General features: G+C 40.9%; 1 protein-coding gene across 6 annotated transcripts in view; it reads right to left on the reverse strand.

Moving 5' to 3' along the window:
* The window catches only part of SLC23A2 (solute carrier family 23 member 2), a 116,272-nt gene that overhangs the window by 76,916 nt on the left and 11,496 nt on the right, over positions 1 to 27,860 (reverse strand). For 3 of the 6 annotated variants that reach the window (XM_074317751.2, XM_074317754.2, XM_074317750.2), the window contains exon 2: positions 17,180 to 17,303. The gene's annotated coding sequence lies outside the window, so the exon portion shown is untranslated. Of the gene's footprint in view, positions 1 to 1,588; positions 1,743 to 10,393; positions 10,419 to 17,179; positions 17,304 to 27,860 lie in introns of those variants that run through there. The other 3 variants (XM_019733759.3, XM_074317752.2, XM_074317753.2) reach the window with 2 other exon arrangements.

The raw sequence follows: 27,860 nt of genomic DNA on the forward strand, positions 1-27,860 counted from the left end.
AGGGAATGGAAAAAATGCAGCTTTCTCCTCCTTCACAGCTCCAAATAACCATTGTCATTTGATGTCTCCCCCACTTTCCAGTACAAGAACAGCCTTGGTTAACATCCAGGGGATGGCTCTGCCCTGGCTAAGCCTGCGCCCCCCAGCTCCCAGCTCTATCTTCTCTTATCCAGCACAGCTGATGGCTCATTGGTCACCTTCAGTTACTACTGCCACTCTGCTGGGAGAAGCATTTCAAATAACTGTTCACTCCATGCCTCGAGCTCAATGTACTTAGCAGCCCTCTCCCTGAATTATTCTTCAGACCATCTCTCTTTGGCACATTCCCATCCTTTCCTCTGCTTCAAGGGCCAAAGTCAAATGTCCTTCTCTTACCTGCAGACTGAGGTCAAGCTCCATCTTTTCCTTATTTCCTAACTACCCATTACACCTGCTCAGTTTTGCTGGACTTTGGAACATTGATCGTACTTAGTTTCTTCAACCACATACTTTCTTTCTATTGTCTGGAAGAAATTCCATTTGCAAATCTCTTCTACAATATCCGTTTCCTCCCCATCCCATCCCCACTGCCCCCAAGTCCATCTACCAAGAGTTCCATCTCCTTCTCCTCCCAGATTCTCCCAAGATAAGGAAACAGGCATTCTGAAATTTCACCTACCCTGCTGGATTACCTGCTGGCTGAAGAGCGGACGTGGCTAAACTGCACTGCAATTACCTGGGGCTGGGACCCTGTAATGATTCTCTAGGTTACCCCCAAGTACACAGTGATCGAAATAATGGCTTTTCACTAATCTTCAATAAACATCTCATGCCTGTATGCTAGACATTATTTTTCTGCAAAGGAATATGTTCCTCCTAATTAATAAAAAAAAAAATCCATTCAATACAGAGACGGTAATCACTTAGAATCCTAGCCACAGGTGTATGCGTTTTCTGGTGTCTGAACCTGACATTTTCACAACCCCCAAACCTTAAAAGAATTAAAAAAAAATAGATGTATTCAGCTAGAAGAGACTCCAGGCTCTCCATGAAGTTTGTTTAATGTATGTTCCTTTTTGCTTGTGCACTTACTTTCCCCCAAATCCCTAAAATTCTGCATAAAAGAAAACATAAAAGAGCACACAGCCTGGGAAGTCCCAGGACTGCACCTCACTCAGAGTAAGGTAGGTGAGCACCTAAAAACCACTAAATCGGACGTTAATTGTTGCAGATCAGGTCTTTACCTCCACTCTTTTCTCAAATATTTAATGAAGGGCGCTGCCTTCTAAGAGTTGCATAAATGTTAATGTTCAGTGATTAAATGTTTAAATCACGTCTGACCGCACTGAGAAAGCCTTTGTAGATTTCCTGGTAACCCAGCTCGGCAAACTGGAGCCATAGGCTCCTCACCCACACACCCACACAGCCACAGTCACAGAAAACCAGACCCACGGTCACTGACAGGCGCACACAGTCACAGATGCACACACAGAGACGGACACTCGTGGATCCAGATGCACACAGACAGACACAGACAGACGTAGACACATGCAGACACACAGACACTAATTCCCCAAAGCAGAGCTTATGTACCAAGACATGGTCTTACCTGCAGGGCGAAATCTTTCCCTACAGACAAAAATATCCTTTCGTCGGTGTCCCACCCATCAATTCTGTGCTGGCGCCAGAGCGAGCTTCTAGTGCTCAGCATGAGACACTTCAGGTGCTGAAGGAATTTCGGCTTTTATAACCCACGGGCTCGCCAAAATTGTATAACCACACCACCTCGTCAAAAATGCCATCTTCTGTGTTACACAACAGCCACCACCTGGTTACAAACGGTCACTGCAGGCCTCGAGCGTGGCTTGCTTCCAGTGTCCACCTCTCCAAAGGGCAGGCTGGATATTCTATTGTGGAAACCAAGCTGCTGGGTGATTACATTTCTCAAACCCAAACAAATAAGGGAAATTAAAACCTATCTTTACAAATCCTTCCATTCAGACAAACCAGTCCACCAACACTGCTTTCAGCTTCAGTGAAAAGGGCGATTAATTTTGCTCCCTGGTAATTTTTCATTTCCCCAATTGGGGCCCCAAAGACAACTGTTTTCAAAGCTCAAAGACTTTCAGAGGTTAAAAATAGATCCCAAGGTATGACCTCTTCATTAAATGATAGGCAAAGCGAACAAATCACTGTAATATTGAGAGCTAACTGCTGGAGCCCAGTTGAACGTGGTGGTATCTGGTGTGCAGGTGACAGCTGCAGAGGCCCCAATAGTGAAAGTGCCTATGAAGACACAAAAAAAGGCAAATACACACTGACAACCTAGTATCAGTGAGAAGGAAGATGCCACACCTATCGTCAGACTTTGTCCTTTCTAGTCATGACTCCAGGGCAGAGCCTGTAAGCAAACTGGGCAGTGGGCACCTCTGCCCCTCGGGATATGCTATGTGAGGGCAAATCCCTGCCTCTATCTCCCCAACACCAAATCCAGACAATGACCATGACCATGAGACTCAGATGAGAAACAGCCAAGCAGAAGTGGCAGCAAAACACAGCTTGGAAAATAGAGTCTATGGGATAAAGGCAGAAGAGGAACCAAGAAAACTGGAGAAAAGGAGCTCTAAGTGTCACTTACTTATAAATAATCTTAAGGAAATCAGCAGTGAGCATAAGACGAAGATGCCACTTGACTGGAGAAGCCATAGAAGCAGCTGGGAGAAGGTTGGAAGCCAAGTGCTTTAACTGTGCAGGGGCAAGAGATTCACCACCTCAAGTGCCCAGAACACAGGTCACACATGACTCACCCAACCCATCAGGTCAACATGCCCAGATAGACCAGAACACCCCTTGCTCCAAGATGGGCCAAGAGGAAAAACCCAACATGAAAGCCTATGGAAAAAACAGTCCCAGTTTCTATATCCTGAATACAAGAACTGTATTCAGTACGTCCCATGAAGACATTCATCTCAGAAAGATTCTACTACAGAAACCAAAGAAAATTTCAATTTGAAACAAAGGAGAAAAGAATGAAAAACAAACAAAACAGTTGGTATTTAAAAAACTGGGGTGGGGGGGATCAGACAGTTAGATGAAGAAAATGTACCGAAACCAAGAAACAACAAGCTGGGTTGGGAAAGAATTAATTATAAGGAAACTAAAAGCACAAAATTAACTCAGAAGCAATAAAGAGAAGTGAAACTGTGGAAAACAGCAGAAAACTGAAAGATGGAGGACAAGCTTGAGAAACTCGGGGATAGCCAGAGTTGCTGCCAAAAGGGCTGTGTGAGTTCAGAGACCAGAACCATGGAGGGAGGAAAAAAAGCAAAGAGCAAAGCCAAGGCATGAACAATCAGTGTTTTTCTGAACTGGACTTAAAAAGAAAAAGAACAGGGGCCGGCCCGGTGGCCCAGGCATTTGGAGCTCCATGCTCTTAACTCCAAAGGCTGCCGGTTCGATTCCCACATGGGCCAGTGGGCTCTCAACCACAAGGTTGCCAGTTCAACTCCTCGAGTCCCGCAAGGGATGGTGGGCAGCGCCCCCTGCAACTAAGATTGAACACAGCACCTTGAGCTGAGCTGCCGCTGAGCTCCCGGATGGCTCAGTTGGTTGGAGCGCGTCCTCTCAACCACTAGGTTGCCAGTTCGCCTCCCGCAAGGGATGGTGGGTTGTGCCCCCTGCAACTAGCAACGGCAACTGGACCTGGAGCTGAGCTGCGCCCTCCACAACTAAGACTGAAAGAACAACAACTTGAAGCTGAATGGCACCCTCCACAACTAAGATTGAAAAGGACAACAACGTTACTTGGAAAAAAGTCCTGGAAGTAAACACTGTTCCCCAATAAAGTCCTGTTCCCCTTCCCCAATAAAATCTTTAAAATAAATAAATAAATAAAAAGAACTAAGCAGCCAGTCATGTTGTATGATTCCATTTATATGAAATGTCCAGAATAGCCACATCTGTAGAGACAGCAGATTAGTGGTTGCCTAGGGCTGGGGTGGAAATGAAGACAGGAATGGGGAGTGACTGTTAATGGGTTTGGGATTTCTTTATGGGATGAAGAAAATGTTCTAAAATTTGATTGTGGTGATGTTTGCACAAGTCTGATTTACTAGAAGCCATTCAACTATGCAATTTAAATGGGAGAACTTTACAGCATGTGAATTGTATCTCAATAAAACACTGTTATAAAGAACAAATGGAACAAACTTAAAGATACAAAAATAGAAAAAAACAACTATTCTGAGATAAAGAAAATCCGAGTCTAGAGATTATAAAGCCATACCAGATTCACGCAAAATCAGAGAAGAAACTGATACTTGGACATATCCTGGCAAAATAATTTAACTACAGGATGAAAGTCATAGAAGTATTCAGGGAGAAGGAGAAAATGTTTGGTTTACTTAAATAGTAGCAATAATTAAGATAAGCCCCAAGATTTTCCAAAGCAGCATTAAGTGCCAGAAGTCAATAGAATACGCAGATCTATAAAGAACTAAGGAAAAGATTTTCCCAAAGAATTTTATACCCAGACAAGTTGCCCTTCATGTGGGAAAGCCAAAAATTGCAATCTTAGATATGCATAGGTTGAGAAAAGAAAAAGAAAAAAGCTTAAGGCCTTATTCCAACCACATAAGAAGCAAGATTCAGAGAGACCGCTGATATACAAGGCAGATAATAATGTATGCCAACCAAAACCATGATCAGACAAAACTAAATAAAGAACATAAACCCAGTTATAAAACGGAATGCATGTGTCAAATCATCCTCTAAGCATATGCTATGTAATGTAAAAAACATAATTGATAATAATAAAGCAGATTAAACAACAGTATATCTAATAAAAATTGAAGATGGAATAAAAAGAAGTTAAAGTCTTTCTCCCAGAAAGGAATGGAAAAATACCATTAGATCTTAGCTCTGACAACTGGAGAAACAGGTTTGTTTGTTTTTTATTTAATTTTTTTTACTTAAAGGAAACCACTATTAGAATTTGAAACTGACTACAGGCTACAACAAACCAAACTTGTAAATTAAATTTGTTTTATTAAAAATATTCTCAGATGTGTCAAAAAATAGACCTTTAACAAAGTGAAATAAAAATAAAGCAATATTAATACCGCTTTACTGTTATTTTTTGAATGGCAAACACAACGGAATTCATGCCAGAAAGTATAAAACGAAGAAAAGGTCACTTTAAATTGCCAAAGTATAAAATTCACAATAGAAGTACATCAGTTTTTATGTTCTAAACATTTCACTGAAATAAGACACATAATGGTTAGCAACATAAACGAAATGATCAACAGGTCATAAAATACACCTATTTGTATCCAAGGAAATCGGAGGCAAAAGTATAGAGGGCTACAAACACAAGCTCGATCTCCATATTAATTTTATTTTGTATCAATCTGACCAAAATAATGAATAAGGTTAATAACAGGTATCAAACTTTGCACCCCATAGAAAAGAGCTTTATTTTCAATGAGCTTGTGAAAACTGACCATCATGGCAAATGAAAATTTCAACCTCCACCAAAAAAGTATTTATATTTATCATTGCCTGATCATAATGCCAAAAAGAGGAAAAAAATAATTATCAATCAAGAAAGTCTAACAACTTCAAAATTTTCAACCTTTCTCCCAACTAACTATGGCGCTATAGGTGAAGTCGGAACTGTAAAAACACCCTTACAATTAAGAAAGAATAAGCAACAAAATATCCTAAAGAAATTAAAGAGAGAGAGAAATTATCTAGGAAATAAGCAACAGAATTGATAAATTTGATAAATATATCAAAAAGGGCTCTTAATTAAACAAACCTCTCAAGATCACTGTAGACATAGACCGTCCATTCAAATTGCACAGGGCCCAGACGGCTTCCCAGGCAAGTATCTCCAAGCCTAAAGGAACAGTTACTATGCTACTCAGACAGCTCCAAAGGACGGGGGAAAAAGACGAAAAGCTTGTCCTTTCCTTCCTTTTAGAAATCTAGCATAACCCAAAGTTGACAAATCACAAGGAAAAAGGCTAGTGTGTATTACAATACACATAAACAGGTAGAAGGAAGAAAAAATATAAGATCAACAGAAGTCAAAACGGCATTTAATAAAACTCAACATCAATTTTTGAACAAAACCCTTAGCACATTCTGACATAGGAGAAAAATGTCCTCAAAAAGAACCCCTATCTCATGCCAATAGCCAATGAGATACTTACACCCTAAAAACCCAGAGGGGGCCCATTAAAGCCAGAAACAGAAAGAAGGAAATCTGGTGGCCTCCATTATAGAAGATTGTTCTGGAAGTTCTAACACAGTAAGAAAAAGATTTTAAAGTTCAAATAATGGAAAAGGGAAGACAAAAGAATTATTTACAGGTAATGAATGGTCTATTTACCCAGAAAGAGTTGTCCTTTTTTTTTTTTAAGGCACTAGAAAAGATACTTAAGAAAAGTAGCCAGTTACAAAATGAACATAGAAAACAGCATCTGGTGCAGTAAGTAGCACTGACTCACACAGTGCCCCTTAAAGCCGTGTGCGTATTCATATACATACACGTGCAAGTGTGCTCAGAAAGCAGATATCACTGCACCAAGCACTTTACAGTGATTATCTCTGTCAAATGCGATTACAATTGGTTTTTAATTTGTGCTTATCTGATTTTCTAAGTTTTAGTTACGCTCTAAGTTTTAGTTATGTATTAGGGAACAAAACTAATAGTAGCTCAATTCTTAGTACCTATATAAGGTTAGTAAATTTAGGACAAAAAATAAGGCAAAACAACTAACAAGCTGAATTTGGCCAATACTAAAAGAAGTTTAATTCTGCAGAAATAATCGTACATTTTAAAATATGTACTTTGAGTAATGCAATCTCTGATTTATGTTTTCCCTTTAAGGACAAAATCTAAACTGTAGTTAAAAAAAAAGTTGGTGGTTACTTATTTCTGCTTTTCCAAATAAATATTATATATTGACATTTCAATTTCACCAGAGTAAGGACACTGTAAATTAGCAAAGAAGATTTGGGATTATCAGATGAACAAAAACTACTCTGATTCTATAATAAGCCATCCTGGGGAGGAATAAAATTCTATAAACACTAAAAGCAATGTATTAACAGCACCCTCTAGTGTTACAATATTTAAATGGAACTTGGTAAAGGTAAGAAATAATAAAATGAAATTGTTTTTAAAAAACAATTTTTGGAAAATTTCAAACATACAGAAAAGTAGAATTAAAATACATTTTCATTTGCTAGATGTGACTAAGTATTGGACAATGGGATGTGAGTAGAATGCCCTCTGTTCCCTCTTCCCACTGGATGCAGGAACCATAGGAGCCAGATCACACAAGAAAGGAGCCTCTATTTCACACATAGGTATATGGAAACAGCCATAACTATACCCTAAGAAACAAAATAACAAGAACAACAAAAAACCCACATGTAGAGAGAGAAATTTTGGTAGGACGATACACTGAGAATAGCCTATTACTGAATTTTCAAAAGGAAATGGATCAGTACGTATTTCAAACCTGATTGAATGTTATTTTCCTTCAAATGGAAGGATTGTGATAAAGGGTAAACATCTTGATAAGATGAATAAATTCACTGTTCACGTTGACTATCAAAGACTTTATTAAATTGGCTTCTCTGGCAGACACTTAAAGGATGGCCACTCTTTCTCAATCTCAAAGCATGACCCGGAATGTGTTGACAGCACGTGCCAGAATCCAGCAATGAAAGTAAAAACAAGATTATCCAACATTGAAAGTAAATCCATTGTGAAAACTGTATCCTTCAAACTCAAGATTCACATTACAGTGTGTCCTGGTCAGCACCGTGCAGAATACAAGGGACAGTGGAAAAACGGCACTGGCCTGGGAATCTGGGACCCACGCTGCAGACCATGCATGGTGGCGCCACGTAAGTGCAGGAAAGTCATTATCCACTGGGCCTCAAATGTCTTGCACTAAAAAATAACGGTATTGGCTTACATCTGTGGTTTCTACATTTCCGTTTTTAGTAATGGAAGAAATCTAAACAAAAATACCACCTCTTTATCATTATTTGGTTGCCCTGATACAATGCTCTGATTTTGAGTTAAGGGGGGGGGGGGGATCATTCAAGACCAAGGAGGGAAAAAAAAATCAATTACTTTAGATCATTTTAAAATAAAATCAATTTTTAATTTTAATTCTTTGGGTTTAAAAAAAAAAAAAAAAATATATATATATATATATATATATATATATATATATATATATATGACATATCTATCAGAATGACTAAAAAAAGAAAAACTGCTAAGACAAAACCAAGCGCTGAGAATGACACAGAGTAACCAGAACTCTCATACACACCTGGTGGGCATGTAAAACTGCATGACCACTTTGGAAAATAGTTTGACCATTTCTTATAAAGTTAAAACATACATTTACCTAATAATATGACTCCAGGGTATCTACCCAGAGAAATGAAAACGTATGTTCAAACAAAAATCTGTACATAAATGTTTACAGTGGCTTTATTAATAATAGCCAAAACTGGGAAACATTCACCTTTAACTAGTGAATGGGTAAACAAACTGTGGCATATCTCTTTAAAACCAGGTATCATTTCACACCCATCAGATAAGGCCAGCATAAAAGAGTTCAATAATACCAAGTGTTGGCAAGACTATGGATAAATTCTGTTCCCAGAAATGTAAATCAGTTCAAGTACTTGGGAAAACAATTTGGTAACATCTAGCAGGTTGGAGATGTGTGTGACTGTGATTCAGCAAAACCATTTCTCAACAGACTCCACTCTGTTTTTAACAGTATACAACCAACATATCGATAGGAGAATATAGAAATAAGTTCTGGTATGTTTAAATAGTAGAATAAAACAGCAGTTAAAACAAATGAACTCTAGCCACTTAGGTCAACATGGGTTGAAAATACATTCCTGAATGAAAACGTATATCCTGAATGAGCAAGCAGGTTATAGAACACATACCACACGGGATATTTTATTTAAGGTTTTAAAGCATGCGGTCAGTATTTACATGAGTTTATGGACATATAAACATGTAATACAAAAGTAAACTATGGACTACGAATTTACCTCTGGGGGAGAGAGGAAGGGAAATGAGATTAGCAAAGGATAAAAACAGGGTTATCTAAAATGTTTTATTTTCTTTTTTAAAAGAAATCCCAAAGCAAAGACAACATGCTTAGGTTTATTAGACATGGTTATGTGGTATATGAGTGTTCCTTCTTTCATTTTCTTTCCATAAGAATTTTAACATTTAAAAACAAACTTTTGGGGCCGCCCCGGTGGCTCAGGAGGTTAGAGCTCCATGCTCCTAACTCTGAAGGCTGCCGGTTCAATTCCCACATGGGCCAGTGGGCTCTCAACCACAAGGTTGCCAGTTCAATTCCTCAAGTCCCACAAGGGATGGTGGGCAGCGCCCCCTGCAACTAAAATTGAACATGGCACCTTGAGCTGAGCTGCCTCCCGGATGGCTCAGTTGTTGGTTGGAGCGCATCCTCTCAACCACAAGGTTGCCGGTTCGACTCCCGCAAGGGATAGTGGGCTGCACCACCTGCAACTAGCAATAGCAACTGGACTTGGAGCTGAGCTGTGCCCTCCACAAATAAGACTGAAAGGACAACAACTTGAAGCTGAACGGCACCCTCCACAACTAAGATTGAAAGGACAACAACTTGACTTTGAAAAAAAAGTCCTGGATGTACACACTGTTCCCCAATAAAGTCCTGTTCCCCTTCCCCAATAAAATCTAAAAAAAAAAAATGTGGGATATACATAACATAAAATGTACCGTTAAAAAACAAAAAAACAAACTTTTAACAAAGACGATCTCTGGAAGGATACACAATACACACACACAAGAACTGGTAAAAGTGGTTGCCTCCAGAGAGCAGGACTGAGATCAGATAGGAGGGCGGAGACTTACTTTTCATGTCTGGCCTCATGTACCTTTCAGATTTTGTTCCATGTACATCCATTATCTACGTTTTTAACTATAAATAAATTTGATATCATCGTCACTTCCAATACCACCTCCTCCCAGGAAAAAAAAAAATCTACCTCAAGTATTTTTATTTAAGATAAGGAAAGGCTACTGATTGAGATTCCAGCCCTGACTGTGCCATGAATGAGCAATGCCATCTTGGGAGGTGATTTAACCTGCCCCTCTCTGGGCTGTGCTGATTTAAACACACAAACCTATCTCTATAAACCAGAGATCAGAAGTTCTAACCACGCCACAGGGAGCAATCAGCAATCCTCCTGCAACCCTGGTAGGAAAACATTTAGAATCTCTTAAAATAGTTCCACATACATTATCTGTAGTGATTGCCTCATATCCTCTGGCATAAAGTGGGTAGAGATGTATACAGATAGTTACCTGTTTCTCAATCCTCGATGAGGTAGGAGGACAGGAAGTTGAGCAGGCAGTTATCTGATGACTTATTTTCTTAATGAACTAAGAAGTGGAGGTCATGGTGGAGAGGAAGAAGACTGAGGATGAGATTGGGGAAAGAATGACATAACAGAATGACAAAGAAAAACAAACAACAACAAAATCAATGTTCTAGCTAAGCCTAGAACTTGTAAATGTGTAACAGAGAAAGTCACCTTGATATCCAGTTTCTCTCCAGCAGAGTACAACTGACGAAAACAACAGAAAAATTAAACGGTAGGACTGTGCCACTGAGGAAAGTTGGCAAGTTATGGGGCCAATTGAGAGAGAGGAAATCAAGATGCTGGTAAGATGGCAGTCACATGACTTCCTGTGGAGTCCACTGGAGTTAAAAAAGAAGAGGGTGGCAAGAGCAAGTCAAAGAACACCCAAGTGCCCAAGGAACAAGGACATCTGGAGGAGAACAAATGAGAACTACGAAGGACAGGGTGTGTGCAGAAAGGAGACTCTCCAAGCTCAAGATTCCAAAAGTGTCATCTGGGAAATGACAAGGCCCAGGAGAGCTGACATGAACTGGAAGTAAAATTCCCTAGAAAAGATCAGGCAAAGGGACAGTGAAGTTTGGAGACTGGAAGAGCAAACAATTTAGAGATAATGCTAAACAACACAGTAGAAAGAAAAGTAGTGAGCCAGGAACCAACATTCTCAAGAAACATCAAGAATGGCCAAGAAGTTGGTAGATGATGGCAAAAAAACAATAAAAAGAAGGTGGTAACGCAGATGGGCGTGGACTTCAAAAATGATCGGCATGGTTGAATTAAGGCTGGAGAACACAGCCTACTATTCTCTCTACCTGGAATGCTATAATATCTGGAGAATTCATATCCATATTTCAGATCCCTGTTTAAATTATAAATTCCTCAGCAAGCCTATCCAGACCCCTCAAAATCCAAATCAAATTGCTCACCTCCCTTCACTGTTCCCTCCAAAGCAACCACCACAATTCATACCAAGTATCCTTCTTTATTCAAACTTATGCTCTTCTTGAGTTCATACATGTGTTCAGTAGGTTTGTGAGGCGTCCACATTTTTCTGAATCTATTTGGTTCCTAAGTTTCGGCTAGCAAAAAATAAAATTTCAGAGAGTGAAGGGTATACCTAAAAACGTAACCAGTGAGCTACCAGGTCAGAAAGACAGGGTCTCAGGCATACTGGCTTCAAGACACCTGAGCCACAGACACTTAAAAGCAGTCTGTCTGGCTGTAAAAATTCTTAATATTGTCAAGATTCCTTTTTTATTTTAATGTGATTCTCACTGTCTTGCTGATGGAAATATAATCATGTATAAGCTCTCTTGTAAAAAATGTGACAAATCCAAGGGCCTAAATAAAATTCTAATGTATCATCTACAATTCACTCAACAAATCATAAGACTACTGAATAATTTCTTTTAAATTCCTTTAGCAGGACAGCACTTGTATATACTATGAATGGGAGCATGATTGGTCATTTAACACCACCAATCAAAAGTTAAAAAATACATATAGCCTTTGATCCAACAATTCTACCTTTAAGGAATTTATTATAAAAAAATATAATTAAAATAGGCTCACATTTTTCACTCTGAGAATGTACGCTAAAGTAGTGCCTAGAATAATCCCAAACTGGATTAATGTCTAAAAACAGAAAACTGGTTGGCTAAATGGTAGGTACATGCTTATAAGAGAATATTGTGGGGATTAAAATTGGTAATAGAAGTACTCACTGACATGAAAATGTACTGAGTGTACCATTAAGTGGAGGAAAAGGTAGGTTACAAAGCACACGATAATCCCATTATAGTATGTGTGTACACACACACGCACACACACAAAATGAAGGAAAAACACCAAAATGGTGATCATCTCCAGATGATAGGATTGTAAATGGCTTTTTGCTCTTATTTTTCTACAATGTGTGTATATCATTTTAATCTTTAAACCTAAAGAGTCACTGCCTAAGGACAATACTGAAATAAATATGCAGGCAAGACAAATTAGAATATATGGCACTGAAGACTCATACTTTATTGATGCAGTCAATGTGCTCCCCAAAACAGCAGCAGGGTGAGTCAGCGTTTGCCTGTAACTAGATGTTTAAGTCCCTTATTTCTGAGGCCTTGCTGCCACACCTGAGTAACTAAGGATACCAAAGGTGTGGTCAGAAGGTAGGCATTCTTAATGTTCTACAAACCTGTGTTCAAGGATTCCTGGTTTTCCTGTGTTTCCTTGTATCCTTTTAGTCTCAACTCTTCCAAAGGCCACTTTTATCTGACAATGGTACCGTACTTCACATTTTCCTAGGTCATCCATTCTTTATTTTAACAGAAATGAGAAATAGTCATTGGACCATAAACTTGAACATGTCGACAATTACAAGCTACAAAATATTTGTGATTCTTGGGTAAAAGAGAAAATTACTTAAAAAAAAATTATGTATGTGTATGTGTATATACATATATAGATACACACATACATGTAAAATATGTTAAGAAGAATTTGTTTTCTTCTCAAGCCAGGGAATGAATGAATTAACATCTAGAAACACTGCCTATCGATTTACTTGTTGAAATAGTTCAGAAGCATTTCCAGGCAATGAGAAACCTCAATTTGAGGCAATGAGAAAGGCAAACTGATAGAAGCATCATTCAACTATGAGTACCTATGAATGAAAGTGACTTACATTATGGAATACCCAAAATCCAAAAGCTTACAAGCTGAGAACACACTGCTCAGCCATAGATAAAGCAAATGCAGGCCTTGAGCTGAGCCACCAGCCCCATGTAACTTATTGAGCACTTGAAACGGGGTCAGTCCAATTGAGATGTGCTATAAGTGTAAAATACACAGACTTCAAAAAGAGTTACTATGGGGAAAAAAAGTAATATAGCTCATTAATACTTTTATATTGATTACTTGAAGTGATTTTTTTATCCATTAGATTATAAAATACATTACTAAAAATTAATTTTACCTGCTTCGTTCTACCTTATTTAATATAGCTACTAAAAAAGTACATGTGTGACTCCCATTATGATTGTATTGGACAGCGCTGGTCTAAAAATAGTGGATACCAGGAAAAGAGAAAAGTAAATTCTATTTCAGAGTACACAACCATGGTCATCATGATCAGACCCCATCCAAAGAATGTGTTCTGATACTTTGAGTTCGCTAACACACATACACGGCCCTGTATCTTAGTCCAAGCATCAAAACAAACCCTGTCTTACTCTGCTACACAATTGGCTCTGCGGCCTGCACGCTGATGGAGGGGAGCAGGTGCCACAACCTAATTTCTCACACTCCCAGCACTTGGAGGAGGAGGGAGGGAGCCAGATGTGAGAAAGGCCAAAGCAGAAATCCACGTGCTAACAACAAGCACAAGCTGAAAGGTCATAAAGGGAGCTGAGGCTCTTTGCTGGAAGCTCGGAACCAGCAACGAGAAATCTTAATCAAACACAGGGTCCATCCAAGGGTAACTACTACTCAAATCCAGAGGGGCTTTTTAACTATTGAATTGCAGGTTCCGTTCTGCATGGCAAACCTAAAAAAAGTAATACCTGTACTTAAAAAGAATTACCCTCAGAAAGAATAGGACAGACTTATCGATGAGATTTCACCATACCAAACAGAAAGTCAGCAAACCACTTAGACAATTTATAAACATCTGGTCTTAATCCAACACTAACATGTTGATTGTATAACATATCCAACTGAAAAGGCTGGAGTTATTCTAATATGCTTGGAATTACTTTCATAGTAATCGTTACACAACAACTCTTCTTTACCTTCTTATATAAGCTCTGCAATCATCAGTGTTTACATAGCGTTTTGAAACTACCCAATTTTTCCTGTAAATATTTAATTCTCTTGTTGCTACTGATCCAACTATAAACAACACAGCATTTTTATATAACATGTTTAGTAATGAGAAAGTGGGACAATGACGTCAACAGCACAGTCTATAAACCAAAAACACAAGAATAACAAGACAGCCTCTCGGAAATCCGCTGCCAATAAAATAGAAATTTCTCCCCACTGCTCAAAGTTTTTGGTCCAGCTTATACCCAAGTCCCTCTGCATTTGTGGATCCACTTCTAAAATGAGCCTGAATCAGGCACCTGGTCTGCAGGCTCCAGGAAACGGGCAAAGCCGTGAGTGCTGTGAACTATCACTTACATACTCCTGATAACAAAGATAAAAGGTAGTAACTAGCAAGCCTTCTCTTTTCTGTTTAGGAAGAGCTTAATATTTGGGGCTCTGTAGTGATAATGTCAAAGAAAATGGAATAAACCAATCATTCGGCCAGTTTCCTGCACAGCCACAATAGTCTGAGCGCTGAGGTAGAAATGGAGTACACGTGAAGCAACTTACCATCTAAGTGGACCGACTGGGACAATTAGTGAATTACAGAAACACAACAATTACCGAACTGTGCATGGCAGCTCAGAGAAACAGGAACTCAACAGGACTTGAAATGGTCAGAAACGACTTTTGGGAAGTGGGATCCAGGGTCAGCCTCCAAGGATGGAGAATCCTGAGTGGGAGGCCACCATGGAGTCCAGAGCACACCATGGGAGGCAGAGTAAGTAACCCGTCGCAGGGTCGAAGGACCCTCAAAAGTCCAATGTAAATGCAACACGACTTTAGGAAACATGAGTTTCTGGGCAAGTGATGAGAACAGAAAGAGCCAAGAGCCACTGCTGGACAATATCAAGATGGAAGATCAGGAAGATACTGTTTTAATCCAAGTATAAGGAGCTTGGCAACTGGACAATGGAAGTGACAAAGAAAAAAGGGGATGGACAAAAGGAACGACATCAAAAGAAAGCAAATCAAAGACTTGGTGTCAAGGATGACCTCTAAGAAAAGAACAAGAGGGGGCAGCCGATTAGCTCAGTTGGGTAGAGCACGGTGCTCTTAACAACAAGATTGCCGATTCGATCCCCACATGGGCCATTGGGAGCTGCGCCCTCCACAACTAGATTGAAACACCTACTTCACTTGGAGCTGATGGGTCCTGGAAAAACACTTAAAAAAATAAATTAAATTAAATAAAGCAAAAAAAAGAAAAGAACAAGGGTGTACCCTTCAGAAATAAGTAGGGAAATGAGCTTAATGAGGCAAATAATGACCAAGGTCTGGACATGCTGAATCTAAGCTGGTCTTGGCATGTATGTTTGACACATACCCACCAAAGACCACCAGAGATGTGAGAGACAAGCTCTGTGAAAGAACAGAGCAGAGAAAAGAGATTTGTGAATTGAAATATAAAGCTAGTAACTAAAACTCTGAGAGTTGGGAGACCATTTATTTTTTGGGTATCCCTAGACAGAACTGTCTTCCCCTCATTACCTCCCTCATCGTTAATAAATAAATATTACTTCTAAGAATATAACACATACACTTTGATGATGATAGCTTGAGAAAAGAAAGGCTTTTCTCAAGACTTCAGAAAACAAAAAAAGTGAAATACACAAAAACATTCACAGGGTATCATTAGGTGGTAGGATCCAGAATATTTTCTTCTTCCTAAACTTTGGAATTTCCCAAGCTCCATTTATTTTTTCAAATAGCAAGCATACACTTCATTAGAAAATGAAATTGGGGCGGCCGGTTGGCTCAATTGGTTAGAGCACAGTGCTCGTAACACCCAGGTTGCCAGTTCGATCTTCACGTGGGACACTGTGGGCTGCGCCCTCCACAACTAGATTGAAAAAAACAACTTGACTTGGAGCTGATGGGTTCTGGAAAAACACACTGTTCCCCAATATTCCCCAATAAAAATTTTAAGAAAAGAAAAAAAAGAAAATGAAAGTAAATTATTTTTTTGAAAGAAATGATCCCCTCTAAGCACTTGTGAAAGTTCTTATAGCTATACACCTAAATGGTGACTTTTATTATATGTAAATTAAAAGTAAATAAATAAAAATACCATTGACATAACGTTTTACATCCACTATGCTGAATAAATTTAGTTTTGACAAGACAAAGTGTTTGAGAAAGTGTTTATCGGTAGGAATGCAAATTCCTACAGCTTCTCTGCAGGACAATTTATCAATATCTATCAAAATTTAAAAACTGAACAATCTTATGCCCTATGTCCAATAACTTCACTGCCAGGAATTTACTTATGGGCATTCTCCCTGAAATATGTACAAGAAAGTTCACTGCAGTATTGTTTACAACAGCAAAACATTTAAAATAACCAAAACGTCCACTGAGCTTTGGGATGAGGGAGCAGGAAGGAGGAAAGGGAGGGGGGAGAAATGCTCCTTAGTAACGTATACCTATGTACTTAGTCTCCCTACTTAAATTGCAGAATACCTGAAAAAGAGTGAGAACAGGTCTTACATCTCTTTCCACCCAGGGCTCCAACCTGTGACCCTCACTAGGAGTACCAATAGCAGGACACACTCAAGTGTTTGCTGATTAAAAAGTCAAAAGCACGTAAAATGAAAATATTTACCTCCTACCTTGTAATTAGTATGAGTGGCAAGACTGTGCCTGTTTATTTTCTAGTTTAATCTGTGTGGAATGTGGCCTAAAGAAGTCCATTACCTTATCATTAGCGTTACCCTAACAATTATTCCCAGGATTGCATTTAGACCGTGGCTGACATGTGCAAAGGGTGAAGTCAAGCACAAATGAATTCAAACACTACAAGGCTACAAGCTGTCAGCACAACTCGATCATGAAACGCAGAACGAGAAAGACTGTGTTTCAGACGCACCTAAATGCAGGGACGTGGGCCTGTCCATATGCTTTCCGTTATACACCGCTGAACTCCATTTTCTTGTGCTGCCGAGGTCCAAGCTTGAAATCGCACAGACAGTCCCTGTTAGCCGAGTCAAGACCTAGCGAGAGAGAAACAAATGGTAAGTAAAAATAAAGAGGGATAATAAACCCAGCAGGAGGCATGCCGCAGGAATGGCATCCACTTCTCACTCCTCCATGCCCAACCCTAGAACTTGTTCTATTACTTCTCGCTCTTAAGGCACATCTCCAAGGTCCAAGCCTATCCCCGGGCAGGATCACAGACTGCACCTCTGGTCCCCTTAAAAATCAACTCTCCATTTGGACAAAAGATTTTGGAAGATGTTAGTTTTAGAACACCTAGAAAAAGCAATTTTGCACTCAGTTGGGCTTTCTTCCTTGACAATTTTAAAATTCCATATTTCTCAGCACAGAGCCTTCATTTAAAAAAATGTTGGGCCGGCCCGGTGGCTCAGGCGGTTAGAGCTCCATGCTCCTAATTCCAAAGGCTGCCGGTTTGATTCCCACATGGGCCAGTGGGCTCTCAACCACAAGGCTGCCAGTTCAATTCCTCGAGTCCCACAAGGGATGGTGGGCTCCACCCCCTGCAACTAAGATTGAACATGGCACCTTGAGCTGAGCTGCTGCTGAGCGCCCAGATGGCTCAGTTGGTTGGAGCACGTCCTCTCAACCACAAGGTTGCCAGTTGGATTCCTCGACTCCCACAAGGGATGGTGGGCTGCACCCCCTGAAACTAGCAACGGCAACTGGACCTGGAGCTGAGCTGTGCCCTCCACAACTAAGACCGAAAGACAACAACTGAAGCTGAACAGCACCCTCCACAACTAAGATTGAAAGGACAACAACCTGACTTGGAAAAAGTCCTGGAAGTACACACTGTTCCCCAATAAAGTCCTGTTCCCCTTCCCAATAAAATCTTAAAAAAAAAAAAACAATGTTAAAGATTTCTTTAGTTCTATGTGCCAGATACTGTGCTCTGCTTCACATGTGCCTCATTTTATCTTTACCACAACCCTTGGGACCCACTGGGCTCACACAATACAAGTAAGAAAACCAAGAGCGGTGAGGCCTCCTGGTCAAGGTCCCGGAGCTTGTCAGAGATGTGACAGTACAGGGGCCAGAGCCCATCAGGACTATGACAGCAGAGTCCTGCCTTCAATTATAACTACATTGCCTCCAATGCCACTGCTAGAATAAACTGAAGGTACTGTATTTGTGGAGAAAGCAAAGATTTAATTACTCAAAAATCACCTTCTTTTAAAGCTTCTTACAAATGTATTAATACATTGGGGCAAGGGGGTGCTTCCAAAAAAGCTGGGTCACACTCTGTGTAAGCTGGGTTATCAATAGGTACATATGTTCATTTTATTGTTTATTCAATTAACATATTTTACAAACTCTTGCACCTATGCATACATTTCACAATTTAAAAAAGTAAAAAACAAAAACTCAGAGCCTGACTCCGGAGGCTGTCTCTGCAACAGCCAGCCTGGCACCAGTCGGGAGCCTGGCCCTCTATTATAAAGAAAAACACACAAGGTGATAACAATTTAGCCAAACACCAACATGTTTCTCATTAGAAAATACTTATGCTGTGAATCTTTCTATTCTGCTATTTGTTCTGGGCAAGTTACTTGCATCACCATTCAGCAATGGCCCGGGGGTAGGTAAATACGCAAATGCCATCAGACTTGTACCAGTCAAGCCTTCAATGAGCCTCCAGTGTATTCTTTTAATTTCACAAACTAAACATTGGTGTTTTGCTGTTTGGGACGAAAAAAGATTACTACTCATTTTAAGTAATTAGAATATGAATGGAAAAATTATGTTTCTTCCTAAAACCTGTTTTTCATGCAAGGCAAAAAATTAAAAAAAAAAAAGATTAATTCCCAAAATAAAATCTTTATAACATCAATTCCTTTTAAGCTGTTTATTAAAAATTTACAGAGTCAGAGGGAGGCACAAAGGCAACATCCATCAGTGAAAATTAGTCAAGAGGAGGAATAATGCTAAGAACATGAAAAAAAAAGGAACAAAAGAACAGCTTATTTTCAGTTAAATAAAATCTAATCATATATATTATTCTTTCAAAAACACAAGTTGCACAATATGTATAGTATAATCCCATTTTCATTAAAGGTATAATTATATAGTATATATTTGTGGACACAGGAAAGGGCTAGAAAGGATAAACATCAATCTGCCTTGAAGGGCAGAGGGCATCACGGGTGGTGTGACTTTCAAAATCTGCTTTATACAATCTTGCCAAGTTAGAACTACTTTCCACTATGCATATGCTTTTTTTGTAAATCCCTTAAAGAGCCAAAAAATATTAATTTTATTTAAAAAAAAGAAAAAGGTTCCATAACAGCAAAGCTGCAAATTAACAAAATGTCATTTTAGCTACAAATCATAAAAAAAAATCTGAAAGGACAAAAGTCATAGACCCCCATGAAGATTTACTTTGGGAAAGTATTTTTTTAAGCGGATTGGTAAGTTGAGTGTCTGGAAGGACTGGCTTTCTACTCCATTTAACAACTACTGCAGATCAAACCACAGAACTGGGTCAGAAGTTCTAATACTGGAAAAACACAAATGTATTTTTAAGAAAAGAGTTAAGCTGGAGTCACACAGCAAAAACAAGCCTGAGTTATCAGTGAGCATCCTTGAACTTCTATCAGCACCAGGGGAGCACCCCTCCCCTTCAGACGTTCCATCACACTCTGGAAACATGAAAACCTGCCCTTTGCACACAAGGCTACAGAGCAGAGATCAAAAAGCCCAGGCCCCCCGTAAGCAAGTCAGAGGACACTCAGTCACTGGAGCACAATGACACACCACCTGACTTCCCCCCAGAAAGGCCAGTCCCAACTTACAAGAAACTGTTCACAGTGCCTCTGGCTGTTTAATTGGAGTTTGCAGAAGTACTATAGGCTGTGGCTCCCAGAATTTGACTGCATAGAGAATAAACAGTCACTAAGAAATTTGGGGGAAATAATACGGAATTGTCTTCTTTGTGTTTTACCATTTCCTTACAAAGGGATGTTAACACTTCAGAAATAGGAAGGATGTTACCCCAGGGCCAAACCACCCACAGGCCAGAAACTCTGAGCAGCCAAATCATTATATCAATTCAGCAGATGTCCAAAAGGCTGACAAACACCTACTCCTGATTTTAAAAACAAAAACCTTTACAATGAAAATTAAAATGATACTTGCTGACTGAATATCACAAAGAACATCTTCCGAAAACACGGCGCAAACACAAAACGCAATGTACTCACCACGCTTTTACATTTAGTTCGTACTTTTTCCAAGGGTTTGTTCATTTATATATCCATTCATTCCTATTGTTTATATTGACATATATACCAGATATACTGGTTTTCTAATTTAGTCTCACAACGTACTGTCGACGTAAGAACATCCAAACCTGTAGAGAATTTTTGAGAAATTATTTGAGCCAAGCTGATGACATGCTGGGAAGCAAACTCTCAAAGGCTCCCTAGTTCGTTCTTTTTAAAGGACTTGCAAAAGAAACACATGTATGCACCTGAAAATCTTGATGAACTGGGCAATTTTTTTTTTTTTTTTTTTGAAAACCTGAACAAAAGCAACATGTGAATAGAGAAAGTCACAAAAGCAAAGAACTATGCTTTAAAAAGGTGCCAGGTTCAGACAAATTCACAGGCCAGTTATTCCCTAACATTTCTGGTGAGAAATGGGAAACCTTCCCAATTCCTTCTGGGAAAACTGACAAACAAAGAAAACCCAAGAGAAAAAAACTGTATGTTAACCTTACTTGCCATTCCTAGATTTCTTTTTTTTCAACTTCTGCAAATTTGACAAGCAAAGAATGACATCTGGTTTCAATCTCGATTTCTTTGATCCATGTGTCTATAGTTCTCTTATGAAATGCAAGTGTCTTTTGTCCATTTTTTCAGTAGGTTTCGTTTTTTTCTTATTCATTTATAAGAGCTCCTTGGAAATTAAGGACATTAACACTTGGTCGTATTGCAAACATTTTCCTCCAGAAAAAGCAAATGACTACTTTTTCCATTCTGTTTATACCATTTGAAATAAAGGATTTTTAAAATCTCTCTTAAGTCAAATCATAATTTCTTCTATCACTTTTGTGCTTCGAAGTCCCTCCCAATTCAAGATCAGAGAAATATTCACCATCATTTTTAGCTAGATGGTTCTGGTCAAAATCATTTAAAAACGTTTAACAGCCGTCCCTTTAAAAATACATATCCAGGGCGGCCAGTTGGCTCAGTTGGTTGGAGCGCAGTGCTCATAACACCAAGGTTGCTGGTTTCATTCCCACATGGGCCAGTGAGCTGCGCCCTCCACAACGAGCTGCCGCTGAGCCACCGGAAGGGCAGCCGGATGGCTCAGTCGGTTAGAGCGTGAGCTCTTAACAACAAGGTTGCCAGTTCAATTCCCACTTGGGATGGTGGGCTGTGCCCCCTGCAACTAAAGATTGAAAACAGCAACTGGACATGGAGCTGAGCTGCGCCCTCCACAACTAGACTGAAGGACAACGACTTGGAGCTGATGGGTCCTGGAGAAACACACTGTTCCCCCAAATTCCCCAATAATTAAAAAAAAAATTAACAATGGCTTTCCTTCACTTAATATATTTAATCCCATTATTACAAATAGGATAACAAACATTTAATTCAACGAAAGTGCTCTTCCTAATTACCGGAAGATCTAAGGAGTAATACTTGATTTATAGTCCTGGCAAAATGACCAAGTTAAAAATACCACCCAGTGGCAATTAGTCAGTGGTAAGAAGTCAAACCGTGCTAACAAAAAACGGATTCATTTCTCCCTTAATAAACTGTACCTCAGCATGTGTGAACAAGCAATATTTGGTTCAACTAAACTGAGAAACCTATTTTATGTACTCTTATCCAAAACTTCCTGAAACCTTTCCAAAATTTCTATGAGCGCTCATGATTAGATAATAATCAAATTAGAGACTGGATGTCATAACTTTGAACTCGGAACCAGGGAAGATGTGGAAATGGACATGCTGGAGTTCCAGACAGGCTGCTTCTCCCAGACAGTGTCCCAGCATCTGACCCAGCACCTCTGTGTGAAGACGAAGGTAAGTAAAGGTGGACGGGAGAAAGAACACAAAGGGTTTAGAAATACCACAGCCCTACCCTGTGAGGACAGTGGGGGCACAGAGAGAAAGCAGAGACTCTACCCAGTTGGAGGCTGCACCCAGTTGGAGGCAACCAGAGAACCAGAATCCAGACCGGACATATTTCTCATTATAATCTGGAGAGGAAAATACTGCCAGGAAATGCATAAAAGGTACTTAGTGCCTACTCCCTGCTGTGTGCCACACACATTAAGTTCCTGTCCACAACCTCAAGGTGTGTAACAAGACTAATGAGCCCTAAAATCTAGTTAGGACAAGTGTTTCCAGAAGCCTGGAACACAAAAGGAAGCCCATCTTTTGGAAAAAGCATAAAGGATATAATTAGAAAGTCATTTAAGACTATTCTCAAAAAGTGGAGACTTTTGCATCAAGCTTAATTTTTTGAATACTACTGGAGCAAAAGTAAGAATTACGGCACAAGAGTACCATCAACCCTAAAGAGACATCATATGTGCCCAAAGGGAAAAGCACTAAACACCTCAAGTATCTATCCAAGCTGAAAACTTGAGTGGAAAGCCTGGAAAGACACCTTTCTGGCTATTTAGAGTAAGAACACCCAACTTGCAGGCCATTTCACTTAAAGCTCCCATGTATTGGGGCCATGAGGTTAAAAAAGCTTCAAGTTCAAATGTTACTAATTCAAAGTTGGTGGCTGATTACTTCAAGCATATTTTAGCAGACAAACAGATTTGAAATTAAAAAATAAAATTTTACAAAATCAACCTCTGATAGATTTTTGTTCATCTTTTAGAAAAATGTTTCCTTTGAAACTTTAAAGTTTGAAAAGTGAGATTTTTATTTTGAAAACTGAACTCCAAGACAAATGATCTACAAATAAATCTTACTTCTTGAATACATCATAAAATTACAAGACAAAATGGGAAAATATTTGTAACATGTATTAAAGTGCCAATATCCTTAATGTAAAAAGATACTATAAATCACTAGGAAAAAGACAAACACAAAACTAGAAAAATTGGTAAAGGAAATGAATAAGCCAAACAAAATATGAAATGACCAAAATCTCACTAAAAAGTGTTCAAACTCACTAGTTATCAAAGAAAAGCAAAACAGAACAACGATTCTATTCTTCATGCAAACTGGTAAAATAAAGTTTCAATATAGCGTAATTCCCAGTGTGTTAACTGGGATGCAGTAAGTATCCTGCATGTATGTTATGTATGTGTCAAAGCCTTAAAAATGCAAATGATGACCCTTCCAAAAATGTGGTCTACAAAATAATGAGAAAAATGCACATAGATTTCCGTACAAAGCTGTTCACTATTGTATTATGTTCACCACAGCAAAAAAACGTTCATAAGCTAAATGCCCAACAATAGAAGGATTTGTCAAATAAAACATGATGGATTCAGCACAAATGAGCTGTTAAAAACCATGATTAAAGGGCTATTTAATGACAGTCATTTGCCTAAGATACATTGCTAAGAAAAAAAACAGATTTAAAAAGCTCCTGTATGATCTCTATTTTAAAACAAATACAAATATATGTGTGTGCATATATACATACAAAGAAATTTTACTTTCAAGTAAGCCACACACACACACAAATGTTTAATAAGTAAAATAAGGTATTTTAGGTGTAAGAGTTTTCACCACAATCCTAATATTCTAATACAGGACACCAGTCCCACTTCTAGATACTTTTCCCGTAATTCTGATCACTTCTGACCAATATCCTCTTTACTTCAATTGTAATTCTAACCAATAGCTTCTGTGTTCTTAAATAACAGTCCTTAAAATAGCTGTGAATCTCCTGCATATTCTTCCCAAATCACTCCATTTCCTATAGCAAAAAGGCAGGAGACATAAGAATTCCTGAGACATGAGGAGCAGTGTCGTGCAGGAGACCCTGCTCGCTGCGCCATTTGTCGTGCGGGGAGGCCTGCGGGGTCTCTGCTCCCGCTCCCCATACAAGAACGCAGGATATGGTGAGGCCAAAAAGGAACACCCACGGAGACATAGGTAGGGGAGTCATACCACTATATTCTCTCTGGCGGCACTATACTCTCACTGGAGGCTGGATCCACACTGTCCGCAAACCGCCATCCACACTCGCCAGCCCAGCCGCCATCTTCTTGCTAGGCCCCATTCTTTCTCTTCTCCCTTCTCTCCCTCCTCGTAGCCACAGCAGTTATATTGTGGCCAATGGCTCACTGGTTACAGCTGACGGCCAACTAGCCACAGCTGATGGCCATGCAATCACAGTTGGCCATTTACTACCTGAGCCAACACCTTTCTATGTGAGGCCGAGAGCCTGGAAACTGCTTTTTGGGGCTCTGCCCCCACACTCCACCCCTACAGGCTCTCGCCTCACAATCTACGCGACAAGCGTCTTCCGCGAGGGGACCTGTGCGAGGAGCCTGGGGGTGAATGCAATATCCTGGACACAGCCAGGCTCTCTGGGCACAGCCAGGGTCCCTCAGGGCACCACCAGTGCTTCTGGGCACGGCCAGACTTCCTGGACTTCTTAGGGTACCACCTGTCTTCCCGGACACAGCCAGGGTTTCTCAGGGCACCACCAGTACTCCTGGGCACAGCCAGACTTCCTGGACTTCTTAGGGTACCACCTGTCTTCCCGGACACAGCCAGGGTTTCTCAGGGCACCACCAGTACTCCTGGGCACAGCCAGACTTCCTGGACTTCTTAGGGTACCACCTGTCTTCCCGGACACAGCCAGGGTTTCTCAGGGCACCACCAGTACTCCTGGGCACAGCCAGACTTCCTGGACTTCTTAGGGTACCACTAGTTTCCCCGGGCACAGCTAGGATTTCTCAGGGCACTGCCACTTTCTCTGGGAACAGCCACACTTCCTGGACACAGCCAGGGCTTTCAGGGCACTGCCACTCTCTGTGGGCCCAGCCACACTTCCTGGACACAGCCAGGGCTCTCAGGGCACTGCCACTCTCTCTGGGAACAGCCCGACTTCCTGGGCACAGCCAGGGTACCTTCAGGGCTCAGCCAGACTTCCTGGACTCAGCCAGGGCTCTCAGGGCACTGCCACTCTCTCTGGGAATAGCCCGACTTCCTGGGCACAGCCAGGGTACCTTCAGGGCTCAGCCAGACTTCCTGGGCACAGCCAGGGTATCTTCAGGGCTCAGCCAGACTTCCTGGACTCAGCCAGGGCTCTACTCTCTCTGGGAACAGCCCGACTTCCTGGGCACAGCCAGGGTATCTTCAGGGCTCAGCCAGACTTCCTGGACTCAGCCAGGGCTCTCAGGGCACTGCCACTCTCTCTGTGCCTCTCAGGGTACCCTGCTGGAACAACAGCGACTCACAATCAAGGTGCTTACATATTCTCAATGGCGGCCAGTCAAGAGACAAAAGCAAATATCCCCCAGTTCCACTAACAACAGTTCCCAAACAAACAGTCAAGCGGTCCATTAAATTAGGAATGGAAGGCAATTCCCCATAGTCCACAGTCATTCACCAGGGCTGTCCTGGGGGTGAGGGACGACCTTGACCTCACCCTCATCTCCCACAGAGGACTCAGCAAGCGTTACCTCCTGGGACTATAAGTCCTGCATCCGGGCTGCCTGAGCAGGAACTTCCCCGGCCCACAGGGCTGCAACGACCTTTGCTTTCTCCGGCCTGTGCTGGTTGGGGAACCGTCCACATCTTTCCACCTCTCCACGGGGCTCCATCTCTCCAGCAGCTGCATGGCTTTTCCTGTGCTGGTGGGAGAACCGTCCACCTCCTCCCACCCCTCCACGGGGGTCCAGCTCTGCAGCAGCTGCATGGCTTTTCCTGTGCTGGTGGGAGAACCGTCCACGTCCTCCCACCCCTCCACGGGGGTCCAGCTCTCCGGCAGCTGCTCCTCCTGGTCTTCCTCAGACTGGGTGTTCATACACACAAACTGCTCCACCGTCCTTTGGAGAGCTTTGGCCGGCACCATACCCTGCTCGCTGCGCCATTTGTCGTGCGGGAGACCCTGCTCGCTGCGCCATTTGTCGTGCGGGGAGGCCTGCGGGGTCTCTGCTCCCGCTCCCCATACAAGAACGCAGGATATGGTGAGGCCAAAAAGGAACACCCACGGAGACATAGGTAGGGGAGTCATACCACTATATTCTCTCTGGCGGCACTATACTCTCACTGGAGGCTGGATCCACACTGTCCGCAAACCGCCATCCACACTCGCCAGCCCAGCCGCCATCTTCTTGCTAGGCCCCATTCTTTCTCTTCTCCCTTCTCTCCCTCCTCGTAGCCACAGCAGTTATATTGTGGCCAATGGCTCACTGGTTACAGCTGACGGCCAACTAGCCACAGCTGATGGCCATGCAATCACAGTTGGCCATTTACTGCCTGAGCCAACACCTTTCTATGTGAGGCCGAGAGCCTGGAAACTGCTTTTTGGGGCTCTGCCCCCACAAGCAGTCTCTAGGGGCTCTGCTCTACCCTTGCTCTCTCTACAGACCCGGGACAACTACAAATAACCAGGGGGAAGTCAACAGCAAAATCATTTTATTTTTCGGGAGAACAATGTCAGTGATCATATCAAATGAAGAGAAAGTGCACAAACAGACCTGTAATACGTTCTTCACCAAAATGACCAAATGTTTCACACATGGGGAGCTACAGCTATGCACATTTCCATCCCATATACGTTCAGTTAACTAAGCACAGGCTTTAAAAAGCAGTAAATAGCTGCATTTCAGTTTTTTGAGAGCAATGGTTCTCAACCCTGGCTACAAACTGGCATCACCTGGGAGATATTTAAAAATCCCAACGCTAATTAGGCTGTGCTCTGATCAACTGCACCCCAATCTCTAGGATGAGAGTAGACAGTAGTTTCTTAAGTTCTCTAAATGATTCCAATTTGCTCTCAAGTTTGAGGACCACTAACTTGAAGCATTTTTTCAAACAATAAATAATGACCCATAAGAGTGAGTAAAGAAATCAATTCAGTGGTCTGGGGCCAGCTTTTTTTTTTAGATGGAGAGGGGAGAGGAGAGAGGGACAGGAGACAGGGACAGGGAGAGGGGAGGGAGAGAGAAAAAGAAGGGGGGGAGAGAGAGAGACTAGATCTCACGAAAATTTTCAGTTAAAAATATACAATTCTTGGCAATACTACCCAGATTAATCTACAGATTCAATGCAATCACTATCAAAATCCCATCTGCCTTTCTAGCAAAAAATGACAAACTGATCCTAAAATTCAAATGGAAATGCAGAGGACCCAGAATAGCCCCCCAAAAAAAATCTTGAAAAAGAAAACTGGAGGAGTCACACCTTCCAATTTCAATACTTAATACAAAGCTATAGTAATTAAGACAGTGTATTTACTGGTATAAAAATAGACAAATAAGGGCAGCCGATTAGCTCAGTTGGTTAGAGCGTGGTGCTCTTAACAAGGTTGCCAGTTCAATCCCCACATGGGCCACTGCGAGCTGCGCCCTCCACAACTAGATTGAAACACTATTTGACTTGGAGCTGATGGGTCCTG

The sequence above is a fragment of the Rhinolophus sinicus genome, chromosome 13, assembly GCF_057876585.1.
Source record: "Rhinolophus sinicus isolate RSI-liver-muscle chromosome 13, RSI-T2T, whole genome shotgun sequence".
Lineage (NCBI taxonomy): Eukaryota > Metazoa > Chordata > Mammalia > Chiroptera > Rhinolophidae > Rhinolophus > Rhinolophus sinicus.